Source organism: Pelodiscus sinensis, chromosome 3 (assembly GCF_052426305.1).
Source record: "Pelodiscus sinensis isolate ZL-2025 chromosome 3, ASM5242630v1, whole genome shotgun sequence".
NCBI lineage: Eukaryota > Metazoa > Chordata > Testudines > Trionychidae > Pelodiscus > Pelodiscus sinensis.
Window position 1 is genome coordinate 81,676,215 of NC_143054.1, and position 19,685 is coordinate 81,695,899.

Genomic DNA, 19,685 nt, shown 5'->3' on the forward strand with positions numbered 1-19,685 from the left:
AAGTGAGACACTGAGCAATTAAGGTCAAAAGTGTCCACTGATTTTGCATGAGCACTTTGAAGTGGTGGACAATAATTTTTGATGGGGGCCACTTCAAGAATTTGGAAAGTGGTTGAGGGCCATATTCTTCCATGATATTAACGGAGGAGGTGCTGGGATGAAGGTTGGGTGCAGAAGAGAGTTTGGGGTAAGGAAGGGAGTTTAGGTAAAGGAGGCAATTGTGCCCTGGGGCACTGGACTGGGATGCAGGGGGTTGGATTGTGACGTAGGGCAGGTAATTGGAATACAGGAGGGGATGCAGGAATTTGGGTTGTGGATTAGGGCAGGAAGGGATTGTGATCTGGCGTAGGGGATTAGGGTGCCAGATCAGGGAGAGGAGATGGGTACAGGAGGGAGGCAGAGGATTCGGGTATGTGGAGTGGGGGGCAAAGGGTTGGGGAAGAGAGGGGCAGGGATGCCAGAGGCAGGATCTGGCCAAGGGACTTATTCACCAGTAGCCCGTTCCTGAATCAGCCTCCCTGTCAGCCAGTGCTCCCTCTTAGCTGCTCATCAGCATAGCTTCGCAGGTGATTAATCAGCCCTGCCCTATCAATCAGCTCCATGCACAGAGCCCTGATCCTCTGATTGGGCAGGGCTGATTAATCACCTGTGAAGCTGTGCTGTCACACAGCTTAGAGGGAACACCGCTGCCTGGCCTGCCCCTACACCGGCTGCAGCCATGTGCTCTGGAGCCCCTTGTGCTTCGTGTCTGGCCAGAAACCAGCCAATGGGATTGTGCTGGGGACGGAAGCAGCTCCTGAAGCTTTCCCCTCCTTACTCTCAGTTTTTGAAAGAAAAAATGCCCCATGGTCACGTTTATGAGTAACGTGAGAGTGGGGTGAGGCAAGCGGGAGCCTGCCTGTGGATCCCTGCAGCATACATGGGCCAAAGCCGGCCCTCAGGCCATGTTTTGCCCAGGCTGGGTCTAGAACCTGATTTTTTTTCAAAGTACTTAGCATTGTACTTTGTATGTTCAAGAGCTGCTCACACTGACTTCAGTTGCAGCTATTAGTGTTCAGTGCTTGTGCAAGTCAGACTCTAGGGTATCAAGTCAGACACCTACTAAATGAACATGCACAATTTTTGACCACCTGTGAAAGGCTTAGTTTAAGTGACTTGCATAGCATCACAAAGAAACCCACCACCTGCTGCTTCCTGGCTGAGTCCCTGTTCTCCCCTCCTTCTTCTGGAGGTCTTCAGTGCTCTCCACGTCCCAGCAAGAAAGAGAAGGAATATAGTAAGATACAGGGGCAGGACCTGTAATTGGAGCAGGGATAGGGCTGTGGGCAGAAGAGATGGGACAGTGAGTTAGCTTCCCCAGGGGAAGCTTCATGGTGGGCTTCTTTATCCCACCTCCCTTAGGACTGGAGTGGAGAAGAGTTCAATGTGTCTACTTGTGTTGCATTGATCAAGTAGAGGGCTAGACCCTTCACAGATCTGGACCTTTTTAATCCTTTGCCCATGTGTAAAATGCTGGCAAAATGTTACCTAATGAGTGTAGCAGTATTATAGTCACTTCTCACAGGTATAAATGAAGACACAAAGTGCAAAGTTGTGCAAAAATGAAGGTCAATAGATTTGATAGTATATCAAACAAAGTTCCTGATCCTATGAACACTGCTGAGAGATGATGGGGTATTATTAATCACACTTTAGATATACTAAATAAATAAATTAAATTTTAATAAATTAATGGAGATTGCCTATCTCCTAGAACTGGAAGGGACCGAAAGGTCATCAAGTCCGGTCCCCTGCCTTCACAGCAGGACTAAGTACCATCCCTGACAAATTTTTGCCCCAAATGGCCTCTATAAGGATTGAACTCATAACCCTGGGTTTAGCAGGCCAATGCCAAAACCACTGAGCTATTCCTCCCTCGATAATGATAACCATGAACAACTATGCACTGATAGCTTCTGTGGGATTATGCATCTGAGTAATTCAACTGATGGGTATAATTATTTGTAGAATCAAATCCTTTTTAGTCATTTTTTTAGATTGACATTTTTTGTAATATTGCTACAATTCATGTGCCTCTGATATTACCTTTGTTCTATATGGGTAATTTACTATATCTGAAATAGAATAAGTTTGTATTTAATGGCTTAAACTCCATACCTATGCCTGTCCAGCACCATGCCTTTTTAAAGCCTTGTCATACAGTATATTTTAAAATGTCAGCACAGCAGAATAGTAAGACACTAAATTTAAGTACAAAGGTCATGAGACTTCAGAGGATGTGTGCTTATGTGCATAGGTATAGTCAAGTGATTAACGGCAGTGGAAAATATGTTGTGGTTTTTCATTATTTGCATCAAGCTGTCTTTACTTCTTAGATTTTACAGTGGCTAAATAAAAACCATTCTTTTTGTTTGCTCTTCATTAGCATTACCATACTTAACTGATTCTGCGGGGATGCTCGTGTGCTTACATTTTAAAAAGAGATTTCATCAAAGCTGACTTCAAAGTAAAGCTCTGTGATATTCTTTGGCCTAAGCTTTCCTTCTCTCCTCTGAAAAATGCAGATTCAGGTCAACTGAAACATTTTACTAATGTGCGTTGATGTCAGCAAATTGGTCCTAGAAAAAAAACCAACAGAAATGTTGGGTAAGATTCAGAAAACCAAGAAGAGAGTGGTAATGGTATATGCCTAATATCCCAGTGGTTAGGCTCACTCAGCTGGCTTGAAGAAAACAAAGCTTCAAGTCCCTGCTACAGAATGCCAATGTACAGGGTGTCTTTTTCAATCCCTCCAGCTGAAATTATTCCACCCTGTATAAATAATTATGTATTCACTGGAGGCAGGACCGGAACTTACTTTCCTCCTTGCTCTCCAAGGTGAGTGCTCTAACCAGGGAATTATTACAGTCACACTTATGGACTCATTAAATATGTAATTACAGGCAGTCCCCGACTTACGCGGATCTGACTTATGTCGGATCCGCACTTACGAACGGGGCTTTCTCGCCCCGGAGCTCGCAGGCAGCGATCCGCCACCTCGACCTCTGGGGCGAGAAAAGCTGCTCCCGGTGCCCCTGGTCTGCTGGAGACCGTCTCCAGCAGACCAGGGGCACCGGGAGCGAAGCCGCAGCCGCAGCGGGTTCCCGCGCTTCTGAGGCTTTGCTCTGGCTGCTGCCGCTGCGGCTTTGCTCCCCGTGTCCCTGGTCTGCGGGGGGGGGGAGGGCAGCTAGTGTGCCCCTCCCCCCCCCCCAGCAGACCAGGCTTTTGTTGTGGACCCTGGGGCGCTGCCGATTGGTCCTGCAGTGCCGCTCTGGGCACTACTGGACCAACCCGGCAGCACCCCAGCTGCTCTGCCCCAGGCGTCCTGATTCAGCCGCTGCTGGTCAGTTTCAGCAGCGGCTGAATCAGGACGCTTGGGGCAGAGCAGCTGGGGTGCTGCTGGGTTGGTCCAGTAGCGCCGAGGAGCGGTGCTACTGGAACAACCCAGCAGCACCCCAGCTGCTCTGCCCCAGGCGTCCCCAAGTCAGCCGCTGCTGAAACTGACCAGCGCTGACTACAGGAAGCCCGAGGCAGAGTTGCTCTGCCCCAGGCTTCCTGGAATCAGCCACTGATCAGTTTCAGCAGCAGCTGACTTGGGGACGCTTGGGGTTCTTAAGTTGAATCTGTATGTAAGTCAGAACTGGCGGTCAGTTTCAGCAGCGGCTGAATCTGGATGCCAGTTCCGACTTACATACAGATTCAACTTAAGAACAAACCTACAGTCCCTATCTTGTACGTAACCCGGGGACTGCCTGTATTTACACAAAGTAGGACAGCTTCAATAGGAGAGATTGACTATGCTCTCCTCCCCTTCTTATCACTGTAACCAATAATCTAGCAATTAATAAACCCACTTGGACAGTATGAAACCTGAGTGCTCCACAGCAGAATGAGGCTTGGAACTTGGGTTACCCTCATCTTATGTGAGTGCTCTGGATATTGGGCATAAGGGGGGAAATCATCATCACTACCTTCTCATGAGTTTTGTGACTGTAGCCATTAATTTCCAAATTTCATTAGCTTTTTGTTAAAAGAAATGGTTACAAGTACTTGAAATCAAAACGCAATGTTTAAGTGCAGGTTGAACAAAACAATTTCCTAATTTGACTGTTTTTCAAAAATTTTCACAAAATGTTGGATTCAAGTTGACCCCACTCAATTCTCCTTCCCTCCCCACTTCAATTTTTTTGAAATGTCAGCAACCAGAATAACAGCCACACAGCTCTACTTTATAGTACTAAAGACCAACAGCATTTACTCTTGGGTAGAATATTGTGTCATTGCATATGTGCATAATTAATGAGCTGTGCATATTTTTAATTTTTTGAGCAGAAAAAAGCTGCTGAAAAGTTGTTGCTGTTCCATCTATTGTCCACCAGAGAGTGCTGTGATGATAGAACATGGCAGCTGTTCCAGCCAGCAAGGGAAGAGAAAGAGGCTGCAGAACCCTCTTCACAGTGCCTCTTGGGCCAGGTCAGGAAAAGGGGGCTATGGAAAGACAGACTGCATGGGAGTGCTGGGGTGGGGGTGGGAGGGTCAAGAAAGTGCTCATAAGGACTATTGGGGAGGACAGAATGGAGCAGCATCTGAATGGGAGTGGAGATGCAGAGCTACAGGGGGAAGGAGAACATCTGAATGGTGTTACAGAGACACATGGGAACAAGGGGAAGGAGTGCAAGGCTAAATGGAGATGGGGGAGTGAATGTCTGAGTGAAGATGGAGGGACATGTGGACAGGGGCTACAGGGACACATGGGGTGAAGGGACAAGTGTGATTACATTCTGTTATTTGATAAATAAAATTTGCAAAATTTGAAAATATTGTGTGCAGATTTTTTAATTTTTTGCTGCAGAATTTTTAGCTGTGTAAATCCTCCAGGATTAAGCATTTTGATTTAAAATGGTAGTTGAATAATTTTAATGTTACACATTTGCTAGCTCAAACCAAAACACAGAACTGGTCATTATGGCAGACATAACATGTTAATTGTTTTTGGAGCTCTGTTTCATAGTTCAGGATAGCAAAGACAAAATGATATACAAAATTAGATTAATATGATACAGTTATTTTAACTAAGAGGTAGAATGATCATTTTTATTTTTAGAATTATGTTAGAATGATTTAAATACACTCAAATAAATATTATACTTGCACCATGACCTACAGGAGTTTAATAAATGTGGATTGAAATATGTCCTTTCTTAGGAAAACCCATGGAAGAGGCCTAAAGGATAAACCTTGCTAGACTCTTCTTACGGAGTTTCCTCTAAATTCTACCCTTTTAAGGAGCAGGACATTGCCTCCCTGTAGAAAAAACAGAGGTCTGGCCTCCAAAACCTCTTAGAGCTTGATGGAATCTGCTAGAGGTGTAAGGCCATCTGCTTTGTTGCTTCTTGTGTCTCTACACTGGGTTCTGGCCCCTTGTGGTTCAGCCACAGCTTCCTGACAGCACAGCTCTTGTGAAGCTGCCCTACCAACTCAGCCAGAAAACCTATTTAAGGGGTTCCAGAGAACGTTAATATAGCCTCTAGCTTGATATGCACTTTCATGAGCTGTTTCTCAGTGACTCCATGCGTAGAACTAAACCTGCTATTCCCAAACTATGGAGAGATGTGGGAATGCATCCAGGGAGGCATGGGCTGTGTGCTCTTTTAAGGGGAAGGCGGGGGGAGAACAACTCCAGTTGCCATCCCCAAGTGGCTGGGTCTTTTGCAGAAGGGCCTCACACACAACGGAGGTGGGTGAGAATAAATGAAAGTTGGAGTCCCACCACCCGGGCTCAGGCCCTCCTTCCTGTCTCAGAATCTCTCCCCTAGAAGTGGTGGGGCTTTGGCTGTCAGCCTTGATGTGGCAGCAGCAGTGCAGAAGTAAGGCTGGCAATATTGCACTAAGTCTACTGTGAAAAGCAAAGAGGAGTACAGCTGGCTGGGAGGTGGACAGTGGGGCAAAACAGAGAAGGCTGCTGACTCCCACTACTGTGGCAAGTGCTGGCAGGGATGACCATTGCTGCCACTCCATGCCAGGTTCCCTAGTAATCCCCCATCACATGTCATTTCAGGGTGGGGAGCTACAGGCAAGGTTTGCAATGGAGTTAGGGGGCACAGCAAGGGTGGATGAAGGTGTAGCAGGTACAGGGGTTGGGTTAAGGGGTGAAGTGGAGGAAGGATGGGATGGAATGGAGCAGAGGCAGTGTGGAGGAAGGGCCTGTGACAGGAATTGCGAAGGGGTTATCCCAGACTCCACGCATCCCTGTTAACAACACATTCATTCTGAACTATAAATTGTATCATGAGCTTCATGATTGACTTGGTTACTTTTTAGGAAGCAATCCCTGGACAGCATGTAAAGAAAGCCTGATTTTTTACATTTCAGGTTTATCTTGTCTATTGACCCTAGCACAAAAGTGTTCCTGCTTATCTTAGCTAGCACAGACATCCTGACTCCAGCATATTGCTTGTTAAGCCCCTATTAACAACTTAACATTTCATACCATGCCGACTAAGAAATGAGGTCTTACTTATGTCAAGTTACTTATGCCCAGCCAGGCCTACAGAAAGCTACCTTATAAGACGAGCTAAGGGAAATCCCCATCTATAATCAGACTCCCCCCAGCATAGAATGAGCATTGGGGGATGATGGGTATTCTATTTCAGTGATCCTCGCCTACCATAACAGCTTCCAGGGACTCCTACAAATTGCTGGAATTTAAAGTAGCCTGAATAGAGTTCTAATGCAGCTGAGCATCTGACCCTTTATGTGGTATTAAGAAAAAAAAATCAATTGTTGGAGATATGCATAATTTCAATGCACAGCATAATTTCTCATATGTAGGAAAAAAAGCTATATTAGTGACATACTATATTATCTGAAGATAAAAATGTATTCTATATTTATTACAATAATTAACAGTCATTCTGTTGTATCATGAATTTGTTTACAGAGTAATGATAATCTTGATATTCTTAAAAGTAGAACTGAAATCAAGTTTAAGTATGTATGAACAACACATGCAATCATAGATTAATTAAATATATCATTGACCATGTAAAGACTGCAGGAACAGGCCGTAAAAGTAAAAAGTGTAGTGCTCCAGCAGCTTCTACTGATATAACTGCAGCAACTTAAACTGTCTGAGCTTTAGTGGAAATTTTTTTTCAGAAATAAAACACTTTGTTCTTATGTTTTTAATTGGGTGATAGAAAAATACTTGTGTGTGGTCATTCTTACTAAGAGTCAAACCCACAGAATTTTCCATTTTGCACTGTTTGTTTCTTTCTTGGCTAGAAGATGTTTTTATGAAATGGATTTATAAACTATTAGTCTGAGGGGATAAAATGTTTTCTAGAGAGGTTCATCCAGCAGTATATTACAACTTCACAAAATGCCTCCTGTGTTTGTTTTTCAAAAACAAACTAATAAAAAGCTGGCCAGTTAACTGAAGCAGAACTAAATTCACTATTACTTCAGTGATTAGTTTGACCCTTAGTTTTGGACTATGTCTTATTGGGGTCTCTTGAAATAAGGTTGCTAGGAGGTAGATGTCACATGATTCCCAACTTTTTGTCTGGAAAAATTATGAAAAGAACAGACAATATTTTTACTGAGCCATTTGAGCACACACTTCTGGCTAGGCATTCAGGACTAAATAAGGAGCAAGTTCTGTATTAAAAATAGAAACTGAGACAGGTCCAGCTGCAGCATGAGTTGTAATCATTGTAGAATTAAGGGGAGGATGGTTGGTTCATGTGAGGACATCCTAATATGGAGACTCAAATTACCTTTGTCTTGTTCCTAGAAGGCCAAATCCTACCTGACATCATACACTTTGCTACTTGTTAGCAGAATTGTAACCAATTACTACAACAGTTTATTTTATCTACTACACATTTAAATATGTCTTGTTTTATGTAGGTTTGCTTGTGTGGAGGACATGGGGAAAAGAGCAGAGAGAGACTTTTTGGTATCTTCACAAGAACTGGGCAAAATACATACCTACCACTCCTTCAGCATTTTGCTAGCATACCTGCCAATACTCCAGATATCCAAAAAGGCATAGTCATTCCCTAGCTTGAATGTCTGTCCAGGTCTTTAACCCTCTTCACAAATGCTGCTGTTGGCAACAGGCACAAAGGAATGGGTGATGCTGCTCCTTTGGGGAAAAGCCATAAGGAGCACTGCAGAATGCACTGCTTGCCCCCTGATCTCCTAGCCATCCTACCCTGTGTCGGTAGTATGGTTCAGAGACTCAAATTACCTTGCCATGCATTACATGATATAGGGTTACCATATTTGAACTTTCAAAAAAGAGGACACCTGGTACCTGCTGGTGCCATTGCAACGGCAGCTGCTCCACTTGCACAGGAAGCCGGGCTCGGGAGCCGGCAAACTCGTCACTGCGCACATCAAGCTCCGGGCTCTGACCACCACTTTGCTGCTGCCGGAGCTTCCGCTGGCTCTCATGGTGTGAGGGGATGCTGCATGCCAGGTTCCCACTTCTGTACCACCCCGAGCTTCTGCGGGGCCAAGAGGAAAGAGTGGGGAGCCAGGGAGGCTGCTGGCTGGGGCCCATTCTGAGGCATGAAATTAAAGGCACTTAGGGGAGAAGAGGCATGGCTAGAAAGGAAACTCAGGAATCCTGCTTCCCAGAATCCCTTCCTTTCCCCTGCTTGCCTCACCAAGCACCAGCTTCCAAAGTCCTCACAGAGCTGAGACTGGAATCCCCAAATCTGACCAACAGACCCACTGCCCACCTCTAGAAAAGAAAAGATGCCAGAAGTTCTAATGCCCAGTGCCTCTACCCTCCCACAGAACTAGCGAGCCCTCTAGCCCCCCTGCTCTAACCCAATGCACCACCCGTCCCCAAAGCCAGGCACCCCCAGTTCCTCTGCTCTAACCCAATGATGCCCTCCCCACTCCTGCAGAGCTGGGGACATAACCTAGCAGGGCAGAGGCTAACGCAGTGAATACATGGGAGGAGCCAAACCCACCCCTGCACATGGAACCTACCCTGGGTCTCACTGGAACTGGAGCTGCCGCTGCCACAGCCACGTGCTTTTCCCGACAGGCATTGGAGCATGTGCTCAGAACAGCCATGAACAGTCCAAGCACACAGCTCTGAATGTTCCATTTGACAGGCACGTGCCACCGCTCCTTCCTGATAACCTTTGCAGGTCATTTAAAAAAGCCAGCCAGCCGGAGATGTAACAAGTGAAAACGAGGACATGTCTGGGAAAAACTCTACCTGATACTTATCAAATGTGTGTTCTTTCAGTTTGGGAAACATGATAATTAAATATTCGAGTTATACTCAAATCCCTGTGGACTAAAGCCCTGAGTAAGTTTGTTTTAAATTCTGTATTACTCCATACTGGATGTAGATGCTGTAGCAGCTTCAGCTAATTCCTTAAAATCTACATGTAAAAATGTAAGTATGTGAAAATTCAATCAGAAGCATGTCCTGAGCACTATTTTAATTTGTTATTAAAGTAAATTTTATGCTGTTTCTACATTTTGAATTTTCAGTGAGCTGTAGAATTTTACAGTGAAACCTTTGTTATCCAGCACTCTGTTAACCCAAAAACTTGGTTAACCAGCATTGCCCCCAGCCACAATATTGTCACATCTTCAGGTGCACAGGCCTGGCTTGGTTTACCATGATTAATACTTATTAAAAAAAATTAACAATCATCTTTAACTCAAAATAGAAGGGTGAGATCAACTGCCTCACACTACAAAACTATGAGTATTAAAAAACTTGAGTTTTACTATTATTGTCCATTGGTTTTTCCTAGGTTGATGGGACCCTCAGATAACTGGAATTCTTAGATAACTAGAACACCCTAATCTCCGAGTATGCTGGATAACACAGGTTTTGACTGTATGTTGAAAATATGTTGCATATGTACTTTGATATGTTGCTTATAGGGTTTGTCAAGGGGAAGTTGAATTTTGATAAGGGAGTAGGGTTCCAGATGGTTTCAACAAAAATACCGGACACGCTTGACATTTCATCACAATCTACATTACATCTTATTTAGAAAATACCAGACATTTATATTTTCTCATTTCTATGTTCTCAATTTGTTTCCTGAACAAAAAACTCAAATACTGGGCTGTCCGGTTCAAAACTGGACACCTGACAACCCTATTTAGGAGTAGGGGACAGTTGGACAGGAGTGCCATTGGGGGACAGCAAGGGGGGCACCTGCCTCCCCGCTCCAGGTTTTGTAGCACATTTCCTGCTGCCCTCTGCAGCTGTGCGCTACCCCTGTCCTCAGCCACAGAGTCACCACTGGCTACAGTGCTTGGGACCAGGTGATTGCCTGATCTGCTGTTCAGATCCAGATGAAGGCTGATGTTGGGTGTCTCCCTCCCACTTCCTGTGTGTCCAGATTCTGCTAAACTGGCATGCAGGGGGCAGGGAGTCTGTGCTGCTGCCCCTGACTCAGGAATGGGTCCATCTGCCATAGGGAGCAAGCATTAGGCTCCCGAATCCTCGACTTAAAAACAACAACATGTGGACACACTCAGGCACACACACAGTCTCACACACACACACACACACACACACACTTGTCCCGACACACGCACTCTTAACATGCTCCCTCCCGCACACATTCTCTCTGTCTCTCACACATACTTTCATTGTTATTACCTGTATATTATTATTATTGTTGCTGTTACTTCTTGATACATCCTGTCATAATGTGCAATGTACACCTATTCTCTGTAATTTTATTCTTCAAGCATTCCTTAAGGATGACAGTACTTGTTATTTTATGTTTAATATACTTTTTTGAGTAGTGTGACCTAAAATGCTTAACCCTTCCTGGCATCATTATTACTTTTATTAACATAGTGTGCTTTGTCATTCATTATTTAAACGTGGTACAATCAAATAATAGCATCCTTCTAGAATGTAAGTTTAGCTTGTGCTCACCTTACCAGTGCCAGTTTAAAAAAATAGCTAAACACAAACCTTTAGACACTTTGCAGCTGAAAGTTGCTTATTTTCAATTTTTATTTTTAGTTATATATGTAAAACAACAAAATTTGTATGAAAATAAATGTCCCAACTCATATACTAATAGTAAGACTCCATTTGATGGAGTCAAATTTTAGTGAGTCACATATATTATTATGATGGACAAATATAACTGCCAAAATAATTAGTAAAATATATTTATCTTCTTGGTAAAAGAATCATAGAATACTAGAAGTGGAAGGAACCTCAAGAGGTCATCAAGTCCAGTCCCCTGCCCTCACAGCAGGACCAAGCATCATCAAGATCATCCCTGATAGATCTGTCTGTCTAACCTGCTCTTAAATATCGCCAGTGATGGAGATTCCCCAACCTCCCTAGGCATAGTATTAGGAAAAAGAAGAAAAATCTTAATCGCATACCTTAAAATGAAATAAATACATTTTCAGTGGGGTAAAAAATTATTAAAATAGAGGCAGTAACACAGAGTGTACCTGTTACAGAAAGTAAGCAGATTTTATTTATCTCTACTGAAGAGAGTATACAAATTAGCAAACCTGTGTTTTTGATATCTGTGTTTAAATCTCCAGAATCAATGTCTCAAGGCTTAGAATTGTGAATATCTTATTGTATTAAATCTCCTGGTGGTTCTAAATTTAATATACATTTAAAATATAGCTTCAATTGGTGTTTATATGTTTTTCTTTTTTATACAATGCTCCTATCAGCTAATTTTTAAGTTCTTATCTGCAAAAAACAAAACAAAAACTTAAAACTTTTCAGATGCCTAAATAGCCCCTTGGAACCAAGGTTAAAGTCCCCCCCACCAAAAATATGCAATGGCGCCCAAGCACTTGGACTTTTTGACGCCTAGGAAAGTGTGGAAAGATGGTTTGAATTTGTGAGTAAACATATTGATCGTCATCACTCCAGTCATGAAATAGTTAATATTGTTGACAGTGAAATATATATATCATACTTTGCACACGTAACTTGTACTGGTTAAACTAACATCATTTAAGTAATTGGCCTCATCTCAATTGAGATAGAGTGTCTACTTAAGAATTTGTACTGGATTGACTAAGGGTTTGTGTACACACATTTTTTGTATCACTCTCTTGGTTTGAAACCAGCATAGCTAAAACCAGAATTATCAAAATAGTTAAATCAGTATAAAAACTGTGTAGGCCATACATATGTAACCCTTCTGCCGGGTAGGCCTGGCAGTAACCAGGGCTGGGTACAATATCTTGGGGTCAAACTCACAAAGAACCGACTTGAGCCCCCACCCAGTAATCTGGGAAATTCCCGCACCCCTGGGCGCCTCTGAGAGGCAATGCTTCCCCACTCGCAAGCACTGAGTCTGAGTGTAGGAAAGAAACATTTAATGAAACAGAGAGAGAATTCATACAGCATTAACTTGGGGAAAACATCACCATAACCCAAACATGAGCCAAGCACCCACCCCAGCCAAGAATCGCCTGAAGTCCAAAGAGTCCGACACCCCAAAAGTCTCTGTCCCTGGTCCATGCCACCCAGAGTCCCAAAGCTCACCCGCAGGGTTTCACCTCCCAACCTGGGTAGAAATGGGGGTGGGAGGATAGATAGGGGGCACCTTATAGGAAACTCCGCCTCGCTCCACCAGCTGTCTCGCCCCACACCTCTGGACGCTCCGCTGGGCACCTGCCGCCGCTTCTCGCCTGCCGCCGCTCTGCTCCACACCACGCCGCTGGTTGCCGCTCCTTGCCTGCCGCCGCTCTACGCCACGCCGCTGATGGCCGCTCCTTGCCTGCCACCGCTCCACGCCGCTGGTCGCCGCCACTTCACTGGCTGCAATAGGTTTGGCTCTCATCCAAACCAATGATTTCAGCTCTTTAGCCACCAGCTGGACTGCCAAATGAATCCAGCTTTCACTGGACTAGCAAAAGAAAAGACTCCTCAGGGAGTCTGCCTAGGTCTGTCCTTAAAACAAAGGGAGAAAGGTGCAGGCTAGGCCAGTCTTTTAGCTCACACCTGGCAGGTGTGAAGCAGGCTGACTCAAGCCTTTTAACCCTTTCCCCCAGCTCAGTTCACTCAACTCTGGAAGGGGGGGAAGCTTGTTCTTCCGAGACCTCTTACCATGATGGTGGTGTCTCTCCTGCAAGCACTGGTGGCATGTTTTACAGTTCCCACATTTAGGGGCAGCATGATTAGTTACCCCCACAACAGTCCCAAATTATATACAATTCTCCACATTCCATTCCAACACTGACCTTCCATCAGCCCTGGCTGAATGGGATTTTTACATAGCCACACCTCGGATTCTCTCCTGAGCAATATTTACATGTCAACAGTTAACAGTTAATTACCTTGCAGAGCTAAACAACTGTAGTGGGCACACCCACCCCTCCTTTTAGCTGGCTGATAGCAAGCAGCAATTCAGCCCCTGCTTACACATACAAATTTTTAAATGGTCTTTGGTGAAATGTAAGTTGTGTATGTGCCCAAGGGCTTACTTTTCAAAGTTAATAACCTATTAAAATGAGTGGAGCAGTTCATATCTTTCAGAGCCAGCAATGGGCAACCAGGTGGGCCTCATGAATGGCCCTCCACCTAGGGTTGCCAGGTGGTCTCCCAAAAAATACACGAGGTATTGTTTGGTCAAGCAAAAAAAAAAAAAAGGAATGCAGGATAAGAAGCCTTGCGGGGATGGAGGGAGTAGCTGGGACTTTCGAAGGCCCAAAGCGGCGATCGCAGCCTCGCCTACAAACTGGGACTCCCAGGCTGGGAGGTAGGGCCGCCATCAGCACTTGGAGCCTGTGATTGCGCAGAAGCCTGGCAAGGGCAGGGGGAATGGCTGGGAGTCCCAGCCACTTCCCCTGCCCCTGCCAGGTTTCTGCGCAATCACAGGCTCCTAGCGCCGATCGTGACCCCACCTTCCAGCTGCTCCCCCCGCCCACACCAGGCTTCTGTCTGGTGCACAGACGAAAAAAATCAGAGAATAACGGACATTGCACATGTCCAGTATTCTGATTTTTTTTACCAGACAAAGAGCACAAATACCGGACACCTGGCAACCCCACACACCTCAGTTTATGTTTGGAAGGTTTGTTGTCATCACAAGGGCTAGAAATATTTTTAAATGAAATCTTGGGCTTTGTCTATGTTAAAAGTGCCCAAGGATGTTTTTCTAAATTCATTTAGTCAAAGAGCACAAACCCTTTTGGGGGCACACTTAAAATTATTTAAACCTGGCTAAGATCACTTTCATTTAACCAATTTAAAAATAGTGTTAGTTAAGCCAATGTAACTTTTAGTATAGACAAAGCCTTAGATTTTTGGAACACAATTCTGCAACAAATTCCCCTCTCTCAGGATTGCAGTCTACATAGACCATGCTCATAGTCATCATTTCAGTAGTTTCACTCATTTCCTAAACTTGTACATGAGGATTATGAAACATGACAAGCAAGAGCCAGCTGACAGCTACATTTATTACTTTTTTTTAGAACCTAATCACAAGATCTTTCCTTATCTCTGTGTACCATATGATAGTCATGGAGAGCAGCCAAAAGTCTGTCTTCATCAAATGGTTTATTATTTCAAATAACAATATGGCTTTAAGAAAACTCATCTTCTGTTATTCAAAACATATTCAAAATTCTCTTAGTACCATGCAGGTAAGTACAATGAATGATATACTACTGAATGATGAGGGTTGTGCTATTACAGAAATGTTAGGAGATAACACTGGCATTAATTTTGGCATAAATAAGTCACTGGTTCCAAATGAATTTCTATTTTTACTTATAATTTTAAAGTTCATAAAACATAGGCCTTCATTCTCCAAATGAAAGCTGTCTCAATGGAATTCATGGTTGATGGTTTGTGACTGTAGGGCTTTCAGGATCTGACTAAACTAATGGTATAAAAGATTGGAAGAGGGATGTTAAAAAAAATTTAAGTAGGGAAAACACTCTTTTGCGTATATGAATTAGCTCTAGTGCAAAAATGGTTTCTTAGCAATGAGTTACTTATTATTTGTGTGCATTATCAACACAATCTGCTAGGCACTTTCTAAGCACACAGCACAGGAAAGCACAATTGCTATCCTGAACCAATAGTAATCTAAAAAGCAAACATTGTGTGACTGGAAGGGAAGAGGGAGACAATCAGAACACATGCAGGTGTATACTTTAAAAAAAATTACATAAAGGGTTGCACACTTTATAACTTCTATAGGCAGAATTTACTGCACACTTAAGGGGCTACTCATACATCACCCCACCCCAAGCTCTTGTCACCCTCCCTTCCCCCCACTCCCATTTCAGAGAGACTCTGAAATATCCCACCTCACTCCCCTCATACTTTAGGTTCTGTGTCCCTCATCTCCCCACAGTCAAAGCTCTGTGTCCCCCCCATCTTCCTCTCTGCCACCTGTCAGGGTTCCCCAATCTCCCCTTCTGCCAGGGGTTCTGTGTATCTCTCATTCCCATCTTCCCTTGCATCCCAAAGGCTTTGTGTTTCTTCCACTCTCCTCCCATATAAGGTGCTGCATGTGTGCCCCTTGCCCTCCATTCCCCACCTTATATCAAGAGCTCTGTACTCCACCATTTTTCTTTCTGTTGTGGAGCTCACTTATTCAAGCTGTCAAAATGTTAATCTCTTTTGGGAAAATGGGCAGAGACTAGAAGGGGTATTATAAGGCTGGAAGCCATTAAAACAGGGGTGGGCAAAAAGTTCGGATGCTGGCGGCATTCCAAGACTTTGGTAAGTGGTAAAAGGCCACATTTTTCTATGAAGGGGATGTGGGGGTTGTGTGTGGAAGGGAACTTGGGTAGGGGACTGGAGTGCAGGATAGGGTGTAGTGTCTGGGAGGGAGTTTTGGCGAAGGAGGAGGTTGTGACCTGGGGCAGGGAATTGGAGTGCAGGGTCTGGGAGTTGTGATCAGGGGGAGGGGCGGGACTGGTGCAGATTGTTTGGTTAGTGACCTGGGGCACGGAGTTGGGGTATGAGCAGGAGTGAAGTACCAGAGGCAAGCTCTGGCCAAGAGATGCTTATCTAGTCAGCTCCCAGCCAACAGCCCAGCAAGACACTCAGGCAGGCTCCCTGCCTGCTACTGCCCTAGACCACTCAAAACATACGGCTACTCCATGTGGCTCTCTACACCACATACAGGCAGGGCCTGGGAGCGAAGGATTCATGTGCTGCCCCTGCCCCCAGCACAATCTCTTAGGTCTCTTTGGCCAGTTTCCAACCAATAGTAGCTGAGAGATTGTGCTGAAAGTGGGGGCAGTGCAGGAAGCCTCCTTTGCCCTCCCAACACACGGCACATGGAGCAGCCAGTCATTTTGAGCAGTCTGTGGTTGCTCTGTGCCTGATGGTTCTGATAGGGCAGGCCAGAGGTCGGTACCTTTAACCAGGTGGGGTTTTTGTTTGTTTGTTTTGATATATAGACAAATGCAGAGGTTTATGAAGCTCTGGCTGTGCCAGTCAAGTGGTAGGTGCTTCCTATGTTCCCATAGGATGTTCTGATTTTTACCCAAATCAAAAGGGTTCTGACCATTGATACTTGGAGCAGGCCCTGACATTTTGGCCTTGATCATGTGGTATTCAAAAGTTAGTGTTACATACATGGGGTGGATTTACCATAAAACAAATGGTGCTGGTTCGGGACCCCTAATGACAGGAAAGGGCCCACAGTGGACTGAGAAAGCAAAGAAAACAAATGCCTCATTTTCAAGCTTTGTGCTATATGTTTATGTTTGTTCTTGTGGTAATGCCCACAAGGTATTTAACCAGTATATGAAGGCAAGGGGCAAGTAGATATGTAAGTTAAATGGCCCATTAAGGAACACTTAGCTCACACTAGACCTGGGGTGAGACACATGATTCTGGGATACATTAACAGGAGTGTTGTGAGCAAGACACAAGAAGTCATTCTTCTGTTCTACTCTGTGCTGATTAGGCCTCAGTTGGAGTATTGTGTCCAGTTCTGGGTACCACATTTCAAGAAAGATGTGGAGAAATTGGAGAAAGTCCAGAGAAGAGCAACACAAATGATTAAAGATCTAGAAAACATGACCTATGAGGGAAGACTGAAAGGACTGGGCTTGTTTAGTTTAGAAAAAGAGAAGACCGAGGATATGTCTACATTGTGTATTCTGTATCTTGACAATCGTGCCTGTTATTTCGAAATACCTTTTGAAATAACGGGTATACTATTCCGATGTCCCTGTAAACCTTGTTCCATGAGGATTAAGGGATGTTTCAGAATAGTGCTCTATTTTGAAATTTGGCACTGTATAGACAGCACCAAATTTTGAAATAAGATATTTCGAAATACACTCAAAATAAGGTACACAATTTGCATAGCTCAAATTGCATAGCTTATTTCAAGCTATGAGTACTGTGTAGATGCACCCTGAGAGGGGACTTTATAGTGGTTTTCAAGTATCTAAAAGGATGTTACAAGGAGGAGGGAGAAACATTTTTCTCCTTGGCCTCTGATGATAGGACAAGAAGCAATTGGCTTAAATTGCAGCAAGGGAGATTTAGGTTGGACATCAGGAAAAACTTCCTAATTGTCAGAGTGGTTAAACACGGCAATAAATTGCCTAGGGAGGTTGTGGAATCTCCATCACTGGAGATATTTAAAAGCAGGTTGGATAGACATCTATCAGGGATGATCTAGTGCTCGGTTCTGCTGTGAGGGCAGGGGACTAGATTTGATGACCTCTCGAGATCCCTTCCAGTTCTAGTATTCTATGATTCTATAACAATGTTAGACTACAAAAAAAATGAAGATACCTCAATTTATTTTCATTTACTACTTATAATATAGGAGCATGATGAAGAAAAACAGAATGAAAAAATGGGGGGTGGGAGATGAGAATTTTTTTTTCTTGGCTGGGTCCCCAAGGGGCAGGCAAAAATTAAGCTGAGCATGGGGCCTCACTAACTCTAAATCTACCACTGACATATACCTAAATAGACAAACAAATGCTACCAAGTTGAGCATAAGGATTTCACTAGCATGGCCAATCAAGAAATATCCTTCAATTGTCTCCCACTGCCCATCACTCTGAGATATCAGCACAGCACTTCAGCCATATTCAAACATCACACACTGCTTTGGCCAGAAAACAAACACGTCTCCCTGAGGAATAATAGCAAGAGTCAAGCTTAAATTGTCAACCTTAATTTGATTGTTACTACTTTTGTATATTTAAATAATCTTGTAAAGAGATGTAACTTGTTTAAGCCCAATTTGGTCTAACTTATTTTTGAAGGAGTGATTTTTAGTTTTCAAATATTGAGGGTCAGGGGAATCTACCACTGAGTTTCTTGAAAGTTAAAGGGAGGATTAGGAGTAACCAAAGCATTTAATAAATATTAATGAATTAAATAATTACAACCCCTTTTCACTGATGGAGAAAGTGAGGAACAGAAAAAGTAACTGATTTTCAGAGTAACAGAGGAAGTCTGTTGTGGGGCCTCTTGTCTCCTGTTCTTGTGTTTTAACCACAAGATTATTTTTCTTCCCATTTTTACACTAAAATCTCACACAAAAATACCTTCAAGACAGAATGAATTCCCCTTGCTGCTCTGAAACATCAGGTAACTGACAAACACATAAGTGGAAACAGGTGGCCCTTACACTGTCAAATAACTGCATACAATATAAAGATTTATTTTCTTGTGGGAATTCAGTTGTGTGGAGGATTGGTAAGGGGGTGTGGAATAGGTCTTGTCACTCAGATTGACTGAAACTTGTTACCTTATGATTCCTGTTTGGGGGCCTCTATAAAATGAATTGGTGGTCTCAGTCCAGTTTCCAATGGACAAGTATTCACACCCAAAAATCTACATAGTTATCCATCTCAGAGGCTAAAGACTGATTGGGAATTGAGATCAAACTATTCTCTCATTGCTAGAAGTGATCTCTCTAAGGGTTCTGTACTTCGGGCTTTACCACATTTTATGTATGTTTTAGCCCAGACACTGGCATAATCCATCTGTACACAAAAAACCTCACGCATGTGTTTTTTATGCATTTTGAATACATACTCAAATGAGTGACTGGGAATGTGGGTTAAAGCAGGTTTTGCTTTAAGGTGTGTTTTTACCCACCTACTTTGCAGTGAGAATGCAGCTAAATGGTGTGTTGCTAATCTTGTGTTTAGATAGTGTGCCAATGACTTTCCACAAATCCTGGAGCTTGTGTGTTCCGGCCTCATCCTCTCCAGAACAATTCCCTGCTCACACCACCAACCGCCAAAAGGCACAGAAACTTGGCAAAGCAGAGCCAAGCAGAGCCAAGCCGCGGAGCGCGCAATCAGCTGACAGCCCAGACGCGTCTGGGCTGTCAGCTGGCCGGGCGCTCCGCGGCTTGGCTCTGCTTTGCCCCCCCCGTCCCCCTGGTCTGCAGACCACGGGGGGGGGGGGGGCAAAGCAGAGCCAAGCCGCGGAGCGCGCGGTCAGCTGGCAGCCCAGACGCGTCTGGGCTGGCAGCGCGCTCCGCGGCTTGGCTCTGCTTTGCCCCCCCCCATCCCCCTGGTCTGCAGACCAGGAGGACGGGGGGGGGGGGGCAAAGCAGAGCAAAGCCGCGGAGCACGCGGGCAGCGGACAGCCACGGCACGTCTGGGCTGTCCTGCTGCCCCCGTGCTCCGTGGCTTTGCTCCAG

The 19,685-nt window shown here is 44.3% G+C and overlaps 1 long non-coding RNA gene across 3 annotated transcripts in view; it reads left to right on the top strand.

The window, feature by feature from the left end:
* LOC142827854 (uncharacterized) overlaps positions 1-19,265 on the top strand; it is a 45,121-nt gene extending 25,856 nt beyond the window's left edge. For 2 of the 3 annotated variants that reach the window (XR_012902629.2, XR_012902626.2), the window contains 2 exons: positions 4,372-4,512; positions 7,951-19,265. This is a non-coding gene — a long non-coding RNA (uncharacterized LOC142827854). The remainder of the gene's footprint in view (positions 1-4,371; positions 4,513-7,950) is intronic. The other variant, XR_012902628.2, reaches the window with a different exon arrangement.
* Positions 19,266-19,685: the final 420 nt, after the last annotated feature.